The sequence below is a fragment of the Anolis carolinensis genome, chromosome 4 (genome assembly GCF_035594765.1).
Source record: "Anolis carolinensis isolate JA03-04 chromosome 4, rAnoCar3.1.pri, whole genome shotgun sequence".
NCBI classification, from domain to species: domain Eukaryota; kingdom Metazoa; phylum Chordata; class Lepidosauria; order Squamata; family Dactyloidae; genus Anolis; species Anolis carolinensis.
The window spans coordinates 20,700,441-20,721,782 of NC_085844.1; the positions used below are offsets into that span (position 1 = coordinate 20,700,441).

The following is a 21,342-nucleotide window of genomic DNA, read 5'->3' on the forward strand; positions in this document are numbered from 1 at the left end:
CCTCCTCTTCCTTTTCCTCCCCCAGTCTATCATTATTTATTTTATTTTTTTTGTAATGGGGTCAAAAACATGTTGATCTTCAGCACAGAAAATACAATAATAATGGGAGACTTGGCGAGGGAAAAAACTTGCAGGAGCCCTTCTTTGGAGAGAGGAGTCAGCAGGGGTCAAGTTCAGCAGCCAAAGGGAAGCCCTTCCCCCTGGAGCCCCCCCTTCCCCTTTCCCCCAAACCCTCCCCTCCTCCAAAACCAAGAAAAGACAACTTTGGAAGCTGCTGGTGTCTTTCCTGACTCCCCTCCCCTGAGTCCCCTCCTTTTTTTGTGGGTTAAGCTTTGATTTCACTCTCCTCTTTAGAGGGAGAAAGTGTGTAAAGCGGGAGGGAGGGGGGTCTTTTCTTTTTTGCACTGGCAAATATTGCATCCTTAATGTGGGATACCTCTTCCCACTTTTTTATTTGGCGCAAACATCCCAGAGTTTTGCACATTTTCAGTTTTGACCCATCCTTTTAAAAGAATGGGCACGGTGGTGGCCAAAAGTCTGGGCTTGTAGGGGAGATAATCATGAGAAAGTAGTAAGTTTCCCCCCCCCCCCTCTTGTTGAAAAGAGACTTTGGGTAGTTCTCTGTGTTACTTTTGAAGAAGGGTGATGAATTTATAACTCTTTAGATCAGGGTGGGATTTTTTTCATCCTGATTTCTTTTCTCCCCAAAATATGACACTTTTGGTTTGGGTTGTGCTTCTTTGAAAGGAGTTAGGAAGTTCTTCACAAAGGCCAGGACCTTGTGCACAGGTTTCACAGGTTTGCAATACGTTACTTTATGGAGCGTCCAGTGACTTTTCTCTCCCTCTCCCCCTCTCCCCCCCCCTCTCTCCCCTCCATCTTTGCTTGGATTATGGATGTGTGTGACAGGTTTCCTCCCCCCCCCCCCCACTTTAAGGAACTGAATGAATGAAGAGGTGCAAACTTCCTAATTCTTTAAGAAGGGAAGATTGGATTCTTCTTAATTGTAACTTGTGACCCATAATGATGGTTGGGAAGGTTTTGCTATTTTTTTTAAATCAGCCAGAGCTCTATTTCTTTTTTCTTTTTTTTGGGGGGGGTGTTGCTGTTGTTATGGCTCCATGAGTCCTCTCCTATCTCTGCCTTTGATCTTAAAGGAAAACTTCATACAACTTTCTAGGACTGTGCTCTTTTAATCTTCCGTCTGACGTCTTGATAGTTTTTCAATAAGTTCTTTTGCTTGCATTTCTGTTTGTATCTACAATTTCTACTAAAGAAGGTGCCATTTCAGAAGTTTTAAGACCTTGTTAGATAAGGTTTCTTTTTCTTTTTTTTAAAGAACTAATACCAACCAGAATCTTATAAAGCCCCTATTTTTCTTTTCCCACCCACAAATGTCAAACCCAAATCACTGAAAGAGAGGAGAAAAAAAATGGGCCAAATGGAAGAAGTAAATATGAGGAAGTATCATAAGGAATCAACTCTGTGTTCACACTGCTGCCAGTGACAAAGATTTGGAACAAAATTGGAGTATAATTGAGGAAAAAGGGCAAGTAAGGTATTAGAAAGGAATATGGATGTCAAATTCTGTGCGTAAATATGTGCATTTCTAGCATGCTGTTGATCGTTTTGCTTGTTAATATTGGCAGGTAAAATAAATGGTGGTAATAATAATAGGGTATAAAAACTTTGGGGATGTGTTGTGCCAGACTTTTTCACAATTCTTGTTTTAGGAAGGCTGGCAGCCTATTTATTAATACCACCATGCTCCAGAGCATTGCTATTGGATGCTTTAATTACAGTACTCTTGACATCTCTAGATTTTAAAAAAGTATTTTATAAAATGTAACGTGGATAAGGTAAGAAACGAAGCCAGAGTTATAAATATGAAGTGCAAATGAGTGTTAAGTGGTAGTTCCTTACGAGTTAGTTCCTTACGATGACAAAAGAACAACTATAAAAGTTTACAGTAGTTCTTTCTAACAGAAGGCCGTGCCTGTCCTCATGTGTGCAGGGCATCCATTAGGTGAGAAAAGCTTTTCAAATATTTCAGCGGAGTGACAGAATCAAAATATTAGTAAAAGTGGACTGCTAAGAAAGTTTTTTTTTTAAAAAAAAGTCCCTGTGAGACTAAATGAGAGTAAATGCAGGGCTTTCATGAGAACACCAACTATTTCCTGTAAATCGTGATGCTGACAAAACCGTCTGGAAATGATATCAACATTTTGCGAGGCTTTTAAAAAAAGGTCTGTAGTGAAAGTTTGTCAGAGATGGCTAATCCAAACAAATGGAGGACTTCAGGTTTTCTTCTGTCTTTAAGAAAAAGGCATAGTGGATTTTCTTCTTTTAAAGAGATGTAAGATTGTTTAAACTGTACATTATAAATTATGCATTACTATTTAGACTATAATGCAGCTGGGTAAGTAAATACTCTGATCTAGAGTGCCATATTCACGATTTAAAACTTATACGATTAAGTTTCGAGCTGTTACTTAAGAGGGAATTTTGTTTACGATGCACTGTGATACTTTTCAGTATTATGCGTTCAAGTAATGAAGAAAATAAACTCACTTTTTATGGAGCCTGAGTGTTTATATACACGTACCTTAATGCAAGTTTATGACAAACTTCTCGTTTTCAGCCTCCATTTCTTGGATTAGGATAGTAACTGTTTGGGCCTCAATGTATATATTTTCATTTGAAGAGTGAAATGTTCTGAGGGTGATTAGTCTGAAGAAGGGCATAGTTACTTCCCCAAAGTAGCCACTTGTACAACCTGCTATTTGAAGCCTTGGTGGATAAATTTAGCCAGTTTTTAATTTTATGTATTGCTTAATGTACACATTAGCATAATCAGGTCTATGGAATAGTTGGATGCATGCTTTCCAACAGTAATGTGAACTCGGTCGAGCTTTTTAAATACAGAATGTAGGTTTATATATCTATAAAATAATGTGCTAATTTTTTTAATATAGCTACGAAGATCCCACACTATAAATGTAAAATACCATTTTTGCAGCACAAGTTTTAGTGATCTTATCAGGAATAATCCCCCCAAGACTATTGATGTACTCTGGAGTAAGTTTGTGCAATGTCTGTATGTGCCTTCAAGCCGCCTATTGACTTACGACGACCTCATGAAAGAGGGTTACTAGGAATATGAATACTCAGGGGATGGTTGTGCTGGTTCCTTCCTCTGAAATATAGCCTACAGCACCTGGTTTTGCTTAGTGGTCTCCCATCCAAGTACTAACCAGAGCGGACCCAACGTAGCTTCCTAGATCAGACAGGATATGGTGATTTTAGGTTTTTTAGGCCCCATAGTGTGCAGAGGACTGCAGCTTTCATAAATCTACTTTCACATTCTAAATTTGCTATATAAGTATTCTTAATGAATGTGTATGCATATAGGCTATTTGCATAGTTTAGCTCTATTAATGTAGGCAGTAAAAATGTCTACAGCATTTCTTGTACAAATGCTTCTTACAGTAGCTGCTCATTAGATTTCAGCATGCAGACTCTTAATTTTGTTTTTCATATTGACTGAAGCTCTTAGGGAGTGCCTTGTGTTTTTGGTTCTGAAGGCTGTGTTGACCAATTAATAGTTAATGTTAAGGTTTGAAGACACTTGCTTTCTAGATCCATTTTTAGAAATGACCATATTTTTGATTAAACTATAACCATTCAAAAACTAATTTAAGACATGTCCTTCCCGAAAAATATTGATCAAACCTGACAATATGGTTTTCACCATTGCATTATCAGTAAGTTTTAGCATTAGTTTGTGTGTAACTGAATATATAGGGCTGACTTTTCACAAATAATATTAACTGAAAACTTATCTGTTGCCATTCTGACAAGGTCTTTATGGTGAAAGGTCTATGGTTTAAAAATTGAGCACATCTAGCTGGAAAAAGTTATTATTTTTTTTTCATAGAAAAGCTAAATGGGAATTAATACCAGTTTGTTTCGGTTGTCAAAACAGCACAGGGACTTACGGACCACAATTTCAAGAATATTTAGATAGATTTAAGGTCTGTATGAATTAACGAGACTTTTCCCGTAATGGGGTTGGGATCAGGGTGTTGGTCAAATTATTGACTTCAGACAGCAATATGTTCTGATGTTCAGATTTTTGGTTAGTTTATAAAATGAAGCCATTCATCCCAGCAGACTGACAATTTTCCACTTTGTGTTTACTTTTGCTTAATTTAGTTTCCTCAAGACAACTGGTGAGGTAGTTTGGATTTGTGTTTTTGGCAGCCTTGGGTAGGACTTTCTGTGCCAAGTACTGCACCTCACTGTACAAAATATGGATGATTAAAATTAGGCTTATACTATGTTTTAAAAAGTTAAAAGCAGGAAATTTTTTTGGCGGGTTTTATCCTTTTCAGGTTTGCAGGTAAAAAGAAAGCCTACCCCCCCTTCAATAACATACCCATACACACACACACACAGAGGCAACTATAATAAATAGTTGGATGACTTTCACTAAGTTAAATAATTTAAGATGATTTAGCTATTTAACTTTCAGCTATAGAATACGTTGATTACCTACCCATGTTACCAAAATGCTTTTTGGGATTATTGTTAGAAAGCTAAGTTTTGTTATATATTTTTTTCATTTTTCATTTTAGATTCATTCTTTTCCTCACAAATTAATACTTTCCCATTTCCTAACAAATTTTATCACACCACTGGTGTTGATTGATTTAATGATTAAAGAGTGAACATGGAAAGCTAATAATTACTTTTAAAATAGCACTGATTATTAACTGTTGAAGAAGCTAATTGTGTACTTTTATTTCTTTGTGAATATTTCAAAAGAAAAGTGAAGGCATTTATTTAGACTTGTATCATGCTTTCTGAACTTCTGCATGTATTGTTATGATTTAGATTTGACAGTTAAAATCTCAACCCACATATAGATTCTTTTAATATTTCTTTGGTTAGGTTCAGTGCTAGATAGAAAACAATGATAGTTGATTCTGAAACCTTTTGAAAACAGAACATAAAAACCAATTAAATGTTAATCCTTCAGTTTAAACTAGTTTACTCCATTAATAGCATAAAACTATATGTGTAGAACTGAGTTCTATTATGTATGCTATGATTTACTCCTAGGAAATGGTGTATGCGATTGTGTTGTCCGGTTGCAATGTTATTTAGAACAAAACATGTAGAAGTTTACTCAGAAATAAGTTCTGTTAAATTGATTAGGATTTATTCTTGGGTTAGCCTAAGATTGCAGCATGAATCAGTTTAAGGCTATAATTCTGTGTATCCTTACTTGAGAGTAAGTTCATTGAACACAGTAGAATGTGTATGTAAATAAACATATTAGATGGTACTGCTGATTCAAATACTAATTGGGCTAATTCATAATCCAGATAGATTTGATATTATTAGCTCAATCTATTAACTACATGTTCAGTCAAAAAAGTCATATGCCCGAAAAAATCTTTATGATAATGACGAATACTGATTTCAGTGTGACTTTGTCAGTTCGAAGTAAGCTACTTGAGCCAAGGATCAAGGTTAATGAAAGCATCTTCTAGCCTAGACATGGGCAAACTACCAGCTGTTAGGAATTGTGGGAGTTGAAGTCCAAAACACCGGGAGGGCCCAAGTTTGCCCATGTCTGTTCTAGCCCCTTAATATAGATCAAGCACTGTGTGACAAAGGTTTACTAAAGGCACCATAGGATTTGAATTTTAGAATGATTCTTGCATTTATTTAAAATATTTGGAAAACTATTCATTTAACAGGGCTTGCTAATGTTGGTTTTATCAATCTACAAAATCCTGGTCCTAAAGTGGTTTTCTTCCGTCTTCATTACTTAAATGATGCCGTACTGCAATATCTTCCAGTGTATGGCCCAGTGTCCCACTTTTAAGCATTTTTAAAGGTATCAGGTGACTGGGTGCACAGTCCACACACCTGCACAGCTCCAAAAAGCTTTAGTTTGGAATTTGGATGGGGAAAAGCTCCTAAAGTAGCACTAGGGCTGTTGCTACAGGGATGGGACAGTAATGAGAGTATTGTCCTCCATAGGAATTCTGCTCCCTATGAAATTTCCTTTCTGTGCCTACATTTCTAGCATTACAGTAACTTAAAACTTCAATTGAGTATTAGGAAATAAAGTTTTGGCATCCAAAGAAAAGGGGCTGGCAAAATGACCATGGAAATGTGAACGTAGCAAATGAGAGAGTTCTAGCTGTGAAACGTTTTCAGTATCACAATCTCAGCAATATTAGAAGTTGGAGGAGTGAAAGAAAATTTCATTTTGGGGGGAAATTCTTATCCAGTGAGCAATGCCCAGATTTTGTATCCCACTCGACCCTTGAATCAGGTAGGGAAAGTTTTTTTTTTTAAATCTAGGTCTTACAAATTTTAATCATATAACTTGCATATTCCTGCTAGTTTCCAGTTTGAGTTTGTAGGTTATTTTGTAATCTTTATTTGTTGTTTAATTGTATCTGGTTTGAGATGTCCATATTGCCCAGTTAGAGGAAACAGAAATGGCGTATTTGAGACTTTCCTCACCCTGTGTCGCAAATTCAGCATGTTTTTCTGTACGCCTCATTAACCACACACATGGAGAGTTTCTGCTCTCTCTAGTAGCTCACTCTCTAACATCCCAAATGTTTCCTCTTAAACTTGTGTGTGTATGCTGTAGGATGCATATCATCCTGTAAAATACTGTATCTGAAGATTATCCAATGGTTTTTATAACATGCCTGTGTTCATGCAGATAAACACCTTAAGACATATATGGAACTTGGGTGGTGTCTGTTGCTAATATCTGAAAACGGCTCACCTTGTTTGGGAAGTCTATGGGTTATATTGATGTTTCTTGCTCGCTTTATTTGTAGGCATCTTCAATGTATTCTCTGATTCCAAAACACTTGGTAATCATTGGCATTTTGTATATGATAAGTCTTAGTTTTGCCCCTTAAACGTGGATTAACTTTTCTTCTTCCTCTAAAATTTTATTTAAATAATATTTTTCAAAATGTAACTTGCTGTTTTAAAATTTTGCAATAAACACTTTACAAGAGGCTAGACACCTTCCCTGGTGGTTTTATTTATACGAGAAGGAAACTTTTCCTCTCTCTCCCTTTCTCTCTTGTGTGCTCTCTCTTGTTTTCTTTAAACCGACTGACGTAATGCCAAACTTTGCTTTAAAAGAACAGACAGAAGTAATTGGTAGCTTTTAACTTTTAATAATGTTCTGGATTGGTTTTAGTGGCCTAACTGCCTTTAAAAAAAAAAAAAAAAAGGTCTCAGGAAAAACCAGGCTGAAAACCTGAAAAAGAAAGACCCTCTTGATGGAGTTATTTTTATTCTTGTTTTCAATCAGTTGTTATGATTATTTTTTTCAAAAAGGCCTTTCCACTGAGCTGTGTTCAATTTCTGCAAATGAGTTTTGCCGGTACTGATGCATTTTAAGTGCTTGTAATGTATATTCATTGAAAAAAGAGCAAAGTTTCCACATAAAAGTTTTGAAACGTATTATCGTTCTTTCTTCCTCTCCCCATTCCTTCTCTGTCTTTGAAGAACCAGTTGCTCTTTGAAAGTATCATTGGTATTCTCAATTTTTTAAAAGAAAGGTGTCAAAGAATAATTTATATCTGTTAAAGTAAAGCAAAAAACAGAAACAGAAACAATGGAGAAGTGGTATGTCAAAGAGCAATCAGTCTGTTTTCAGTCAAGAATTTTGTTTTAAAAAAGAATAATTAAATCCACTGTTGCTTCATTCTGCTGCTGCTCTTTTTTATATATTTCTTTTGACTTTATGAGTGTCATGCCTACCAAGAAAGGGAACTGTCTGTGATTCACAATTCACTATGTATGATGGTAATTATGATTCCTTGCAATAGTTAGCTGTAGTGTTTAAAGCCTAGTATTTGTTTTTATCATCTGTCACAGTCAGTTTTCCCATATCCAAGTTAGACTTTTTACACCCATGAATTTTCTGTCTCTAACCGGATTAGGCAAAAAGATGCTTTGGTGAAGATAGACGCTAGTGCAGCTATAAGTTGGCAAACTTCAGAACCTCTCAAAGGCCAAGTCTGCTTTTGCCAGTCTTTCCTCCCTTTAGGGGAGGTGCTCCACCCAGGCAAAGTGTACCCCACCCAAAGGAGACGACTATAATTCCATGGCACAACTTTGTAAAATGTCATTTCTCCTTAGAGTTCAAATCTTGGTGTTATTTCTGTCTTTAACTTTCCTTCCAGCACGTGCTGTTCAAAGATGTTTTCCTATATAGGTGTTTCTTGTAATTTTCACTTAAGGAGAAATGCATTTTGATTATGTGGACTGGAAAAAAGAAATTACCATTGACATGTAGTTGTTTTCGGAGAGAAACAGTTGAGCAAAGAGTATGTTGGGATTTATTTATTTTTTTGCTATACAACTAGATAGCTAAGAGTCTGATTGTAAATCTTCAAGTTAATACATATTCTTTTAATAATATATTCTATACATAGTGCATTGGGCATTTGTTTTGGTTGTGTAGTTGAAGTCAGTTTGCTAGTATTAAGGCCGTATGACAAACTGTAGTGCAATACAGTAGAGTCTCACTTATCCAAGCCTCGCTTATCCAAGTTTCTGGATTATCCAAGCCATTTTTGTAGTCAATGTTTTCAATATATGGTGATATTTTGGTGCCAAATTTGTAAATACAGTAATTGTAACAAAACATTACTGCGTATTGAACTGCTTTTTCTGTCAAATTTGTTGTAAAACATGATGTTTTGGTGCTTAATTTGTAAAATCATAACTTAATTTGATGTTTAATAGGCTTTTCCTTAATCCCTCCTTATTATCCAAGATATTCGCTTATCCAAGCTTCTGCCGGCCTGTTTAGCTTGGATAAGTGAGACTCTACTGTAGTTTTGAGTGTTGAACTAGGACTCTAGAAGAGCAGCATTCAAATTGACACTTGGTCATGGAAGCTCCCTGAATGACTTTGGGCAAGTCATATTCTCTCAACCTCAAAGGAAGACAATGGAAAACCCCATCTTTAACTAATATTTCCAAAAAAATCCCTTAGGGTTGCCATAAGTCAGAAACGACTTGAAGGCATGTAATAACAAGCAATAAAACAAAGCTGTTTAACCCAGGTACTATATAATAACTAGTTTGCACATCACATGGTATATATGTTTTCATCCAAAAAATATTACTTGGTTCCCTATACTTCATCGGATTTGAAGTCATGTTTTCTTATTTAAACATGAATTTTCCAAATTTGATTTGGTACCTCTTTTTTGAACAAATAAAACTTGGAAACCCTCCAGTTACCAAATTGGTATCTATCACGCAAGTGCATCGATAATACCAAAAAAAAAAAAACTTACACTGCAATAGTATAGTTTGGAAACTGGCTATGTATGTTAATAAAATTTAACTGGAATTGTTCCAAGGAGATTGAATATTTTTTGCTACTGGTATTCCAAGATTCTTTTATACATGTCACTTAAACTCATGTTAATAGCAAAGAAGAAAAGGGTGGGATATTATTGGAAAACTTATTTTCTGCAAAGCTAATGCCATGGATAATGCTTTCCATTTTCCAGGCTTATTAGTTCATTTGTGAAGCTTAAAATTCCGTACGTTGAAGCTGATGTAAAAAGTTCATCAATTGTGTTTAAGTTCCTATACAAGATTTACTTAAATACTATGTTTCAGTTTTGCCTGAAACCATTTCAAACTACCTCTGGCCAAGGAATCTACCATTTCTAGGTTCCTGGGAGATTAAGTATGACAGTTTCTATTATATAATGAACAGCAGTATTGTTTGAACAAAGGTAACATATTTTGATTTATGTACTTTTTTCCCGCCGGCTGTTGGCAGCAGTATTCCTCTAAAATGGGGAGTGTAAATATCTGAATAGGTTTCAAGCATACAGTGCAGAAGGCAGCATATCTTTAAATCACTGGATCTATTATATTTTGTATGCAGGTACGTACACAGAATTTACAGTATATTTTACTCTGATCTGCCTGCCTGCCTCCCTCCCTCTCTGTGTATGATTTTTAAATAACGTAAAGAGAACTTACATTATATTGTAGTCTGAATCTGAACTATGAGACCAGGCTTTGAATCCTCACTCAGCTATGAAAATCCATTGGTGACATTGGGCAAGTTGCATTTTCTCAATTTTGGAGAAAGGCAAGTGCAAATTACATTTGAAAAAATGTCACCAATAAAACTCCGTATTAGTGACCCCTTCATGTTGCTATAAGTCAGAAATGACTTGATAGCATACAACAACAAAATGCATAAATGTTCCTGGTTCAGTTTTTTTATGAAGGCTTTTAGTAATACAATACACGTATTTCAAAGTAAAAAGAAAATCAACTTTGCTGTTGGAAAATAATATATTCCTACACAAGTGGGCATATATCAGTGTTTCTCCCATCAATACTGCAGTGAAATAGTGCGCAAATTCCATTGAAACGATATAAAAGTCTGCAGCAAGCACCTGGTTGGTTTTAATAGGACTAGATTGTAATCTTTAATTAGTCTTATTTTTTTGTGAGGGAGTAGAAAATAGATGTAACATTATTTTAAAAGTTTAGGTATCTTGCAAGTGTACATTGTATGATCTAAAACGTTTTTCAAAATAAATTCAATCCGAAGTTGTTCAATATTTTTAAAGTAATTTTTCACCCCGTAACAGCACCATATGTATGCAAATCTGTAGGCAGTGATTGACTGAGGAATTAATACTACTATTACTACTACTGCTACTATTGATCTACTAATACATGTAACCACATTAAATATCAGTAGGGGGTCTTAATCTTTAAAAACATGCTTTAGTAGTAGAAATAGATAATTTACATTCAAGGCGTATGCGTCTAAAGCACAGAACAACTGGTTTAACATCTAGAACGTTGTTTAGATCTGTTAGACTCAACCCATTCCTTCTTAAAATAGATATATTCTCAGTGTTTGACCCCTTCAGACAAAAATCTGCATTGATCTAAGGGTCAGATAGAGCTGAGAATCTATGGAACAAATAGAAAGAGTAAATTCCAGAACTGATTTTGGTCCATAAACAAATTCTGCCTCCAAACCTCCAGATGTCCATATCTCTGGGCATCCCTAATAAAGATAGCAGGAAAATGCAGCTCCTTCGCTGTATATGCCAAAAATCACCCTTCAAATGCAGTGTTGCAATGATCTGATTTTAATGCCATTGGCCTTTGAGCTAACCGTAAAGAGTTGTCAGTATTACACTGGGACTTGTATATTCTGTACTTTCCAGTAAATTGATGTAATTTAATCTTTGGAATTCCAGCTGAATATACTGTAGGAGTGTTAGAGTTTTGGGATGGTTAAATCTCATGTTTCTTGCCTTATGGAAATAAAGTAGACCAAAAGGTGCTAACAGCATGTATTGTAGTTGTACAGCATAGTAAAGCATTTGTCAGTTTGAATTAATTGACAATGTATGTTTGGATTGCTTCTCTAGTTTACGTACAGATATGTGTCTCATATGGAAATCTTTGTTTTTATGTTGGTGTAGTTGTTGGCTTATTTTCTGTCAATTCTACTTCGACTTGTAGTGACTCTATGAATGAGAGGTGTCTAAGGGCTTATCAACAATTCTGTTCCTGCAAATTCAGAGTCATAGCTTCCTTGACTGTTTTATTTACGTTCAAAATAATTCCATTCTTTCCTTAGACAGCCCAAAATGTCATATGCTATATTTATAAACATAAAGTTTGTTGCCCCTCAAGTATATTTTTGTAGAGTGGTGTAAAAGCACACACACAAAACCCCTATTGCATTCATGTAGGCACTTTTGTGGGTTCAGTTATTAAACACTATTGAGAAGACATTCTGCAATGTCTTGCTTGAATTGTCTGTAAACATAAATACAGTAGACTGACTCTCAGTTAGCCAGCATCTGTGGAGATTGGTAGATGTCTGATAAATGAAGCTTCTGGTTGCTTGGGAGTTACTTTTAAAAATGACCAGGCTAATACTATACCCCATACTATACCATAAATTCTGTATTGACTTGGAACTTATTATTGAAATACAGTAATCAAAATCAAATGAAGACAAATGAAAAATTTAATGCAATACCATTTGATTAAAATCTGCTTATTGATTGCATTTTTTGCCAGTTGCTTGAGAGTTTTGGTTGCTTGAGTTCTGGTTAATTGAGAGTTTACTGTGATTTGGTGCTAAAGTACTCAGCATTAACTGCTTTCATTGACTGCCCTATTCAGACTGACTCTCAGTTTAACCAGTACCTGTGGAGATTGGTAGATGTCCGATAAATGAAGCTTCTTTAAAGTACTGTATTAGCCAGACTAAATCAATGATTCCACTTGTGTTGTTATCCCACCTGTAACCTCTATTCTATGTTAAAGCGGCAGAAGTTAAATTGGAGCACAAAGGAAAAAGTATTGTTTGTGAGAATACTACAAAGTGTGACTCACATCTTTTTAAAAAACTCATAGACATTAATTAGACATGCTTTTTCTTCAAAACCCCCCAATACTCTAATGTGAAGGGTCTTGTTTCTTTATGTTTTATGGCATACTAAATTGGCATAGTAATAATTTTAGTTATGTTAAGAAGAAAAGATCTGAGATACTTTTGTTTTATGTAGGTACAATTTCCTTTTCTGCAAAGTATATATGAATGAATGAACACAGGTCACATCCCTTCTAGAATACGTGCAAATTAAATTCTCTTAAGTAGAGTACACTGTGTGTGTGTGTGTGTGTTTGTGTGTGTGCACACAAATATTCAGGGGACATATGTGTTTCTTTTTTGCTTTAAGACTTCAATGGGTTTCAAGTATTTACTGTGATATAATGAGAATTCTGACACAGATACTAATGGGCAAGGAAGAGACTGGAAAAAAAATGAAAGACTTCAAGCCCCACTCTTCCTAACTACACACTGTGACTAGTTTTTAAAAGGTCTTTCAGAATGGGATGTTTGTCAAGTCAGAAGAAGATTAGAAGTCTAAGCAGGTCTCCAGTTTGCTTCGTTTGTTTTCAAGCTGTTTACAGCATTTGGATGAAAAAGGATAATGAATTGAGCGATTTGGCTTGATTTGATTGGCTGAATTATTTTACGAAAGAAAACAGAAAAGTGATTAAAATAAATTTGGCATGAAAAAAAAGAATTTAACACAATGATTTAAGGTGGTAAGGTTTGCTCCACATATATTATTTAATTAAGGAAGACCCATCAACTGGATGTTGTCTTTGTTAAAGATCGAAGAGGATTTCCCAACAGACTGGTCAGGAGAAACACAGAACAATGCTTGCTCTTTTTGTGATTACTCACTACATCACCATCCATTGATTGTAGCTTATAAACAGTGATGAAAGTGCTTTATATAGTTTCCTGGGACTGTCTTACAATTTTCTAGTCGCCTGGTTTTTATTGGTTGCTTCTCACTTTTTACTATTGGTGGTATAAGGCTGTAGGACTATTTCCTCCTTGAGTCTTCTTGGGTGATCTATCTACTATTGTTTGTTTCTTGTATAGACCTGGGGAACTTGTTTCAAGACATTTAGTGAGTAAGTCTTTGCTTTTAATATATGGCCTTAATTAAGATTGCCATCTCTCAATGGTCATATATATAATATAAAATCTAATTTATTTTAGTAAATCAGTATCCTGTTTCCAAACACTTTACATTGCATCTGGGCTTGTCACTTAATTCTGTAATCCTGTAGATGTCTGTTCAGTAGTAAGTGTAATTGTTTTCAATGGGTAATAGGGTTTTAGCTCAAGGAATTTACTAGAGCAGCAGGGTGAAATGGAATAATCTGTTGAGATCTAGTGTGTGCAATTTAAAATGCTGTATCTTCTTGTCTTGAGCATATAACTATATTGTTTTTCCTTAAAGAAATAGGGTACCCATTGAAAGCAAATATGCAAGTTTCATGGTGATAGAGAAGTAGAATTTGATCCTCCTACAGTAGGCACCTCAATTGCGGGAAGTGGCTGAAAAATCTGCCTTTCTGTCATGACAAAATTCGAGATAAAATGACAAAAATGAAGGAATTAAAAGTCTGATGGTGGTGGCCCAGGAGCATAAGAAAGATTCAAAGATTGCCAGAACTTGCAATTTTCTTCAGGAAGGGAGTGGGAAAGCAGAAATAACATTAAGGTAGGGATGTACTCAAGCGGTGGTGATGTTGGCAGGTTAAGCAAGAATGGAATTAGAAGTTCAGAGATCTGAAGAGAAATGTGTCTAGATTGCCCAGCAGTAGATTGTTCATGATCTACGTGCTGGTGTCCAATCACATCTTTCAGCATGTTCTAGAGAAGCACAGATGTGGATGATATCTATTTCTTCAAATGTTGTTGGATTGCAACTCATATCAGCCTTATCTTACACAACAGACATTAAGAACGATAGGAATTGTAATCCAGTGGCATCTCTTGATAGATCTACTTGCCACTTGTGGGGATTACTTAATTGATTACTAATGATTGGGTTTATACTCCCAGGGTTCAAGATGCATATATGACCATATACTTGAATTTAGAAAAGGTTTGTGCTATCTTATGATGCTTACACAATATGAAATGATACCAGACAGAGAGCATATAATCAAAGGCACAATCAGGGTTGTTGTATGTCTTTCGGGCTGTGTGGCCATGTTCCAGAAGTATTCTCTCCTAAATTCGACAAATGCCGTAAGCAACAGCAGAAGATAATACTTCTGGAACATGGCCACACAGCCCGAAAGACATACAACAACCCTGTGATCCCGGCCATGAAAGCCTTCGACAACACAAAGGCACAATCCTTCACAATTTGATAGTAAGCTTGAGTGGTTTTATCTTTCTGTAGTAATAGAAAATATTCTTTTTTTATTTTGTTCTGTGAAATGTAAATTGTGCTTTCAATTACTGTTGTGGCAAATACTTTGTCCATACCCACTCTGTTTCTTACTTCATTGTTGAATTTCGGGTGCAACTTCTGACTTTGTCTTACTGTGATTTCTTCTGACTATACTTATATATGAGCAGACTGAGCGTCAGCCTCCTCTATTAGAGATAATAACATTAGCATAATTTACAGGGTAGCTTAGAAAAAATGTTGAAATGTTGAAATAATGTAGATAAGGCTCTTTAGGAATATAAATACTGTGTAATATTGAGTTACTGCAATCTGGTATAGAATTTTGCAGCTTGTTCTTAATGATTCTAGCAAAGAAAGTGATAAGCATAATCACCTGGAAACTGTATGTATGTGTCTTCAAATTACTTGTAGTCTTATGACGACCCCATAAATTTCATAGGGCTTTGTTGTGTAAGGAGGTGGTTTTGCTAGTTATTTCCTCTGAAACATAACCTACAGAACTTGGTATTAATTAGTGGTATGCCATCCAAGGTACTAACCAGGGTTGACTCTGCTTAGCTTCCTGGAACAGATGGGATCTGGTGTCTTTAGGGTTTTTAGGTACATTTAGTTGGCTGGTTGTATCTACAGATTCAACCATCCATGGCTTGAATCCTTCCTCTGAAAAGATAAATAAATTGGAAAGCAAACATTGATTTTTCCATTTTATATAAGGGTGCTATGTTCCTATACCATTATATATAATGCGACTTGAATTTGCTATCTACAAAAGGTGGGGTCTGGAACCAAACCCCAATGAATACTGAGGGACCATTGCACTATACTTTGAGAATAAGATAATATACCTCACAGCCTCTGAGGATGCCTGTCATAGATGTGGGTGAAACGTCAGGAGAGAATACTTCTGGAACATGGCCATACAGCCTGAAAAACACAACAACCCTGTGATTCTGGCCATAAGAGCCTTTGGCAACACAATAAGATTTTTTTTTAAAAAAAAGCACCCCCTCACCCCCCGAAATGTTTTGTTGAGAACACATATTGTATTTTTGTATTTGAAAAATGGGAGTTTTTTAGAAGTTGATAACTCAAAGCTCACAGTTAATGGGAAAATGTTAGCTATAAGTAATTTTGCCATAGGTACAGAATCTAGTTGTAATTAATTACATAATTTGAACTTAAGTCAGTGCTATCATGAAATCAATGACATTGATATTGTTACTGTGCTGAATTTTCTATAGCTTTGTTTTGATGACATCACTATAAATTTCAAGAGTGTCACCATGGTGGGATCTTTTAAAATGTAAATACTTGTCAGAATCAGTAGTTTGGGTTTTCCTTGAAAATTCTTCTTTATTCTAGATACTGCTTAACTTTGAAGGCCACAGTGTAAACACATGTGTACTCTTCCTTCCGCTTTTATTCATCCAAGCAACCTGTTGTTGTCTGAGCACAATAAAATTACTTTGTGGTATGTTTTTTTCGGTAGGATGCAATTGTAATTGTAAACCACTGGCAATTAAATGCACACACATCTCCTGGTTTGGTACCCTGGTTTAGAAATATCAAGGCAAATGTGACATTTTCAAACACTTAGACAAGAAGGGGGATGTTGTGGTATTTGCCTTAACGTGTGGAAGGAAAACATCCTTAAAGACATCCTAATGATTACAGCTGTTGTCGGTTGTATAATTTCTACAGAATCACCTATATATGTCTCAGCAGGAAGAGAAACAAAATATAGAGCAAAATGCTTTGCAAGTATACTGCCTAGGAATCTCTGTCTTTTTAATACATTCCTTCCTTCCTTCCTTCCTTCCTTCCTGTAACAAACTATGGTTTACTATTTTTTAATGTGCATAAGAATTTCACTCTAAATTTAACCACAGTGGAGTGAATGCTACAGAAATCACACTTAAAAGCAGTAGCTCCTTACACAGAAACTGCCACTTAATCGTTTTCAGACTTTCCTGCAATATTTTCAGTCAGGACTAGAAGCAGAAAGACATTACTTATTTGGCATTAAAAATTAACCTCCGTTTTGCTCTTGGCATTCATTATCTTAGTAAGAGTGCATGCAAGCATAGGAGAATAATTTGTAGTTACAAGCAGGTATTTTTTTCAGATTTGAAAGAAAGGAAGGAAAGAGTTCCCCTGAAAGCCATTCTAGTTAACATTTGGATTGCTAGGAAAAGTGAAGTTTCTGTGATCAGGTTCCCATAACATTTTTGTGTCCCCCTTAGTTAAAATCTAATCCTTCTCCACCTAAAGAAACACAGTTTTCTGTAGCAACAGGATAACCTAGCAAGCTATAGGATTTCCGTGCATCTCCCTTGTTCCCTAATATTTCACAGATTTTGTTTGGATTTGAATTTGTGTCCGGAGGCTGATGTAGAAAACAAAACATTGCCATATATATATATATCATATAACGATTTTATGTTAAGTATAATGATTTTCCTTCTTTTGGTCAGGAAGATGGTGGTTTCCCCAAGTAAGCTCCTTATTAACAGAGGTCAGCTGAATTGTGTCCTCATAATTGTAGCTGATAGTTATGATGCATTCTTGGCGGAATAAATATTCACATTCAGTTGTTTTGACTCCAATCCTGTGATACGATTTTTAAAAATTCTTGATGCCAATAACAGTAAATGTAGCTTTGCATTTTTAGCTCTTTATGTAGTTTTAAAAAAATCTCCAAGTGCTTTCTCAGTCATGGAAAATATTGTTTATAGAAAACATGCTTAAACATTTAGTTTATTTCTGTGCTGCTTGAAATAATGCTCATTCAAATTAATTGTCTGGAATGTTAAAATATTTTTCAGCATTCTGCAAACGTACTGTGTTGACTAGTTTCACATATGGTTGAATGAAATGCTTAGATAATGACCATTTTATCATTGAGCTGTTGTCTTTTGCTTGCTGAATACCTTGTTCTAACCCCCATCCAGAAATGTGTGATTTCCCCCTAGTTCTATTGTCAATCATAAGCCATTCATTGGTGCTTCTTTTTATTTCTCTCAAGATATTTATGTTTTTAAGTGACATGTTTGTGGGCTATGTGTTTGCGAGTACCTTCCATAAGAAGACTACTTCAGCAACTAGGAAAAAGTTGTTTACAGTTATTAGTTTCAAAAAAAAAGAATGCTAAATGTGTGAAACTCTCTCTCTCTCTCTCTCTCTCTCTCTCTCTCTCTCTCTCTCTCTATATATATATATATATATATATATATATATATATATATATATATATGCACACTCTTTAATCTGAGTATGAACATTGTAAACTGTGTTACTTTTGTTAACATGCTTCTATTCATCTATTTTGAAAGCCTCAGGTTTTCTCCCATAATGTTCTTACAAATTGTATGGTAGAACACAGAAAAAAAAACATTCGTGGGAAGCATTGTTTAGGTTTTTTGCCCCCAAAATAAATTTATTCAGTGTATTTTGAATAAATGACACCTCTTCTGGGTCCTTTAAAAATAAGTTTAATCTGTTTAGAAACATGTAATAAGTCATAAGTCCAATTGAAAATAGCAAGATTCCAGTCAGACTTGTTCAAGATAGTTACCATAAACTCTTTAGGTCCGTTCACTTTACATGTACATTTAGCCATTAAACTTTAAAGCAGGAGTAAGTTATAAGTATTTTAAAGCTTAATGTGAATGGGGTTTAGAAAGGTAAAGGTGGTGTTTAAGTGTTTATTTCATTAGCTGAAATTAACTGAGTTTTTCTTTTGCAAGTCATTGGTTCATTTGCACTCAGACGATTCTCTTAACTTGGGAAGTTTTAATGAATAAATAATTGCCACCTATGGTTATCTGGTGTATATAACAAATAATAACAGTTCTGTAGACTAGTGATCAGCACCTGAAGACCCTCAGGGGAACCATCTGGCCCCCACCATAAAGTGGGGAGTGGTGTCTGGTGTCGATAGGACTTGGCAGTAGGTTGTTTTCAGAAACAGGAGTTCGGATCTTGGTAATATCCCCCTTATTCCATTAGAGACCAAGGAAATTTCTTGTTGTTGACCAGACATACATTTTCGCAAGTAAATAGTAATCCCTTGGGTACCAAAGCAAAAAAAGGTGATTATGGTACAAGGAACCATATGTTGTATACTTCTTGGATTGTTAAAAATAGTGTTTAAAAAATAGAATAGAAAAAAGAAGCACAACCTGTTGGTAGCGCGTGGCAACGTGCAGATAAGCACACACTGTATTCTGTTTTAATAACTCACCAAACTCCTTTTCTCCATAATTTGTGGCTGTAATGATACATTACAAAATGAAATTTCAGGGCCGTATTGAAATCACATTCGGCACAATGTTATAATAGGATCTCTTTTTCTAAAGCCTTTAAATCTGTTCCTTCTCTCTCTCTCTCTCCCTCCCTCCCTCCCTCCCTCCCTCCCTCCCTCCCTCCCTCTTTCTCCTCTTCCCCCTCCTCCCATGCTGATGCAAACAGACTTGCCTAAAGCAAGGGCAACCTCAACATTTCAAGGAGCGGCACAGTGAGAGTTGTAGATGTGTCTGCTGATATTTTAAGGCCCTATGGAGCAGGGAGGTGGTGATTTCTAGATTGCAGGAGTTAATTCACTGTGACACACATGAAGGCAGCTTGTGTCGTGCGAGAAGTTGCAGACGGGGAGGGCAGAGCTCAGAAAAAACTAACAAGAAGCTTAGATTAGCAGTATTTTTTGATGTTGTGTTTATAATTGTACAATTTGAGGAGAATCCTTTGTAGTTTCACAGAAGATGCTGGTGTTGCAACATTGGGACCATGTGTGTCAGTACCTCACTGGAAAATTGCACCCTCAGAGTATTCAAATTAATCAGCGTAGTGGCGAAGGAGCTCAAAATGTCATAGACAGGGTTAGTCTTGGTTGTTTGGATAGCTGTAAACATTATCGATGGAGCTGCTGTTAAAAAGGATTCAGCTTTTGCTGCTAGAATTCTGGTTGATTCATTTAGGTGGAGCCCCATTACCAAATTAGGAAGGAAAAACACAGTGGCTCTCTATTTGCTGCCAAACAATATCTGGTGCAGATATTTGATGGAATGCCTCTGATTTTACTACCCTTCTTCTGAGTTAAGGTAATCTTTTTCTGGTTCTATTATTGAGAGAGAACAATTATACCTATGCAAAATCAGGGACCTTCTTTGTGCTGGTACCCCACCTTTGGAATGCCTTCTCTTTGAGGGCCCTGGATTCAAAATAATTCAAAGTTGGTACTAGTTGAGTTTTCTATGGGATCACATTTAAAGTTGGAGTGCTCTTCAGTAATTTGTAACCTGTAAATAGGTGATGTAGTTATTTTATCATCACATTTGACCATATTTCTTTCTCTTTTTTGCATGCTGGTTGGATTGTCAAATTTCTATTTTAATATATTCAATTTTATAGCAGAAATATGTAGGTCATTTTAAAATTGCACCTATAACAAGTTGTAATTTTTTTGCAACTGAAGTAGCTGATTAGAAATTTTCTAAACAACTGAAAAACGTCTGCAACTTGATCCAAGGGCAAATGAAAGTTGATTTTGTCATTGTGCTATGTAGCTTATGTAAATGGCTTCTATGTTATGGATCCCTTCAGATAGAAACAAACTACTATTCAGTTTCCTGATGAGTTTGGAGAAATGACTGAAGAGCATAGTTTGAGGAGTGATATTTTGCCATAGAAATAGGTAAATAGGTAAAGAGTGCCTACTCTACAACTTGCACATGACAGTGTATGGATTCTCTTTAGAATTGTATACCAGTGGGGTGAGGGAGGGGGTAATTAGTATGTGCAACAGTTTGGTTCTGGTCTCATGAGAAACCTTACCCACTTTGGCTAAGATCCTACTACTCCTTTGTCACCAAGGACAGGACTCAATGTTTCATTGTGAGATATCCCCCTTCATGGCCATTGCATTGCTGGGTAAGGATCTGCAGGAGGGGACTCAGAAGTGTGTAGCTGTGTCTTCATAGTCAAATGAAAACTGAGGACATCTATTATCAAGATCTGGCAGTGGTCTCAGCAGATGATATTGTTGGTCAGTGTCATTCATTGCTCCCTTGGCCTAACTGATTGCTTTGTTTTGGAAAGGAATGCCTCAGGTCTTGATCCAGGTATGCCAGTCAGAGTCTCTTCCTGGCCCTGAAAATGAAAACATGACTAGTAGTATATTGTTGGCACCAACAGCGGGACGGTGAAGTCTTTCAGATTATGTGGAAATTTTGAAATGTGGATTAGAAAGGTGTGCTTGTGATGCTTCTACTCCCACATATTTGAAAAGTGTGTGCCATTCTTGTACACATCAAGTGTCAAGAAGTTATGTGTCTATAGAAAACTGCATAGTATTGTAATAGAACAACTACAACAGATTTCTTAAATAGGTATGATTTCTTGTATTGACTACATTATGAAACCATTTTACAGATGAAATCATTGTACTCAGATGAGAACAGCTGTGGTTGATTAAAAATAA

The 21,342-nt window shown here is 35.9% G+C and overlaps 1 protein-coding gene across 7 annotated transcripts in view; it reads left to right on the top strand.

Moving 5' to 3' along the window:
- trps1 (transcriptional repressor GATA binding 1) overlaps positions 1-21,342 on the top strand; it is a 256,388-nt gene that overhangs the window by 1,555 nt on the left and 233,491 nt on the right. The window lies entirely within an intron of this gene.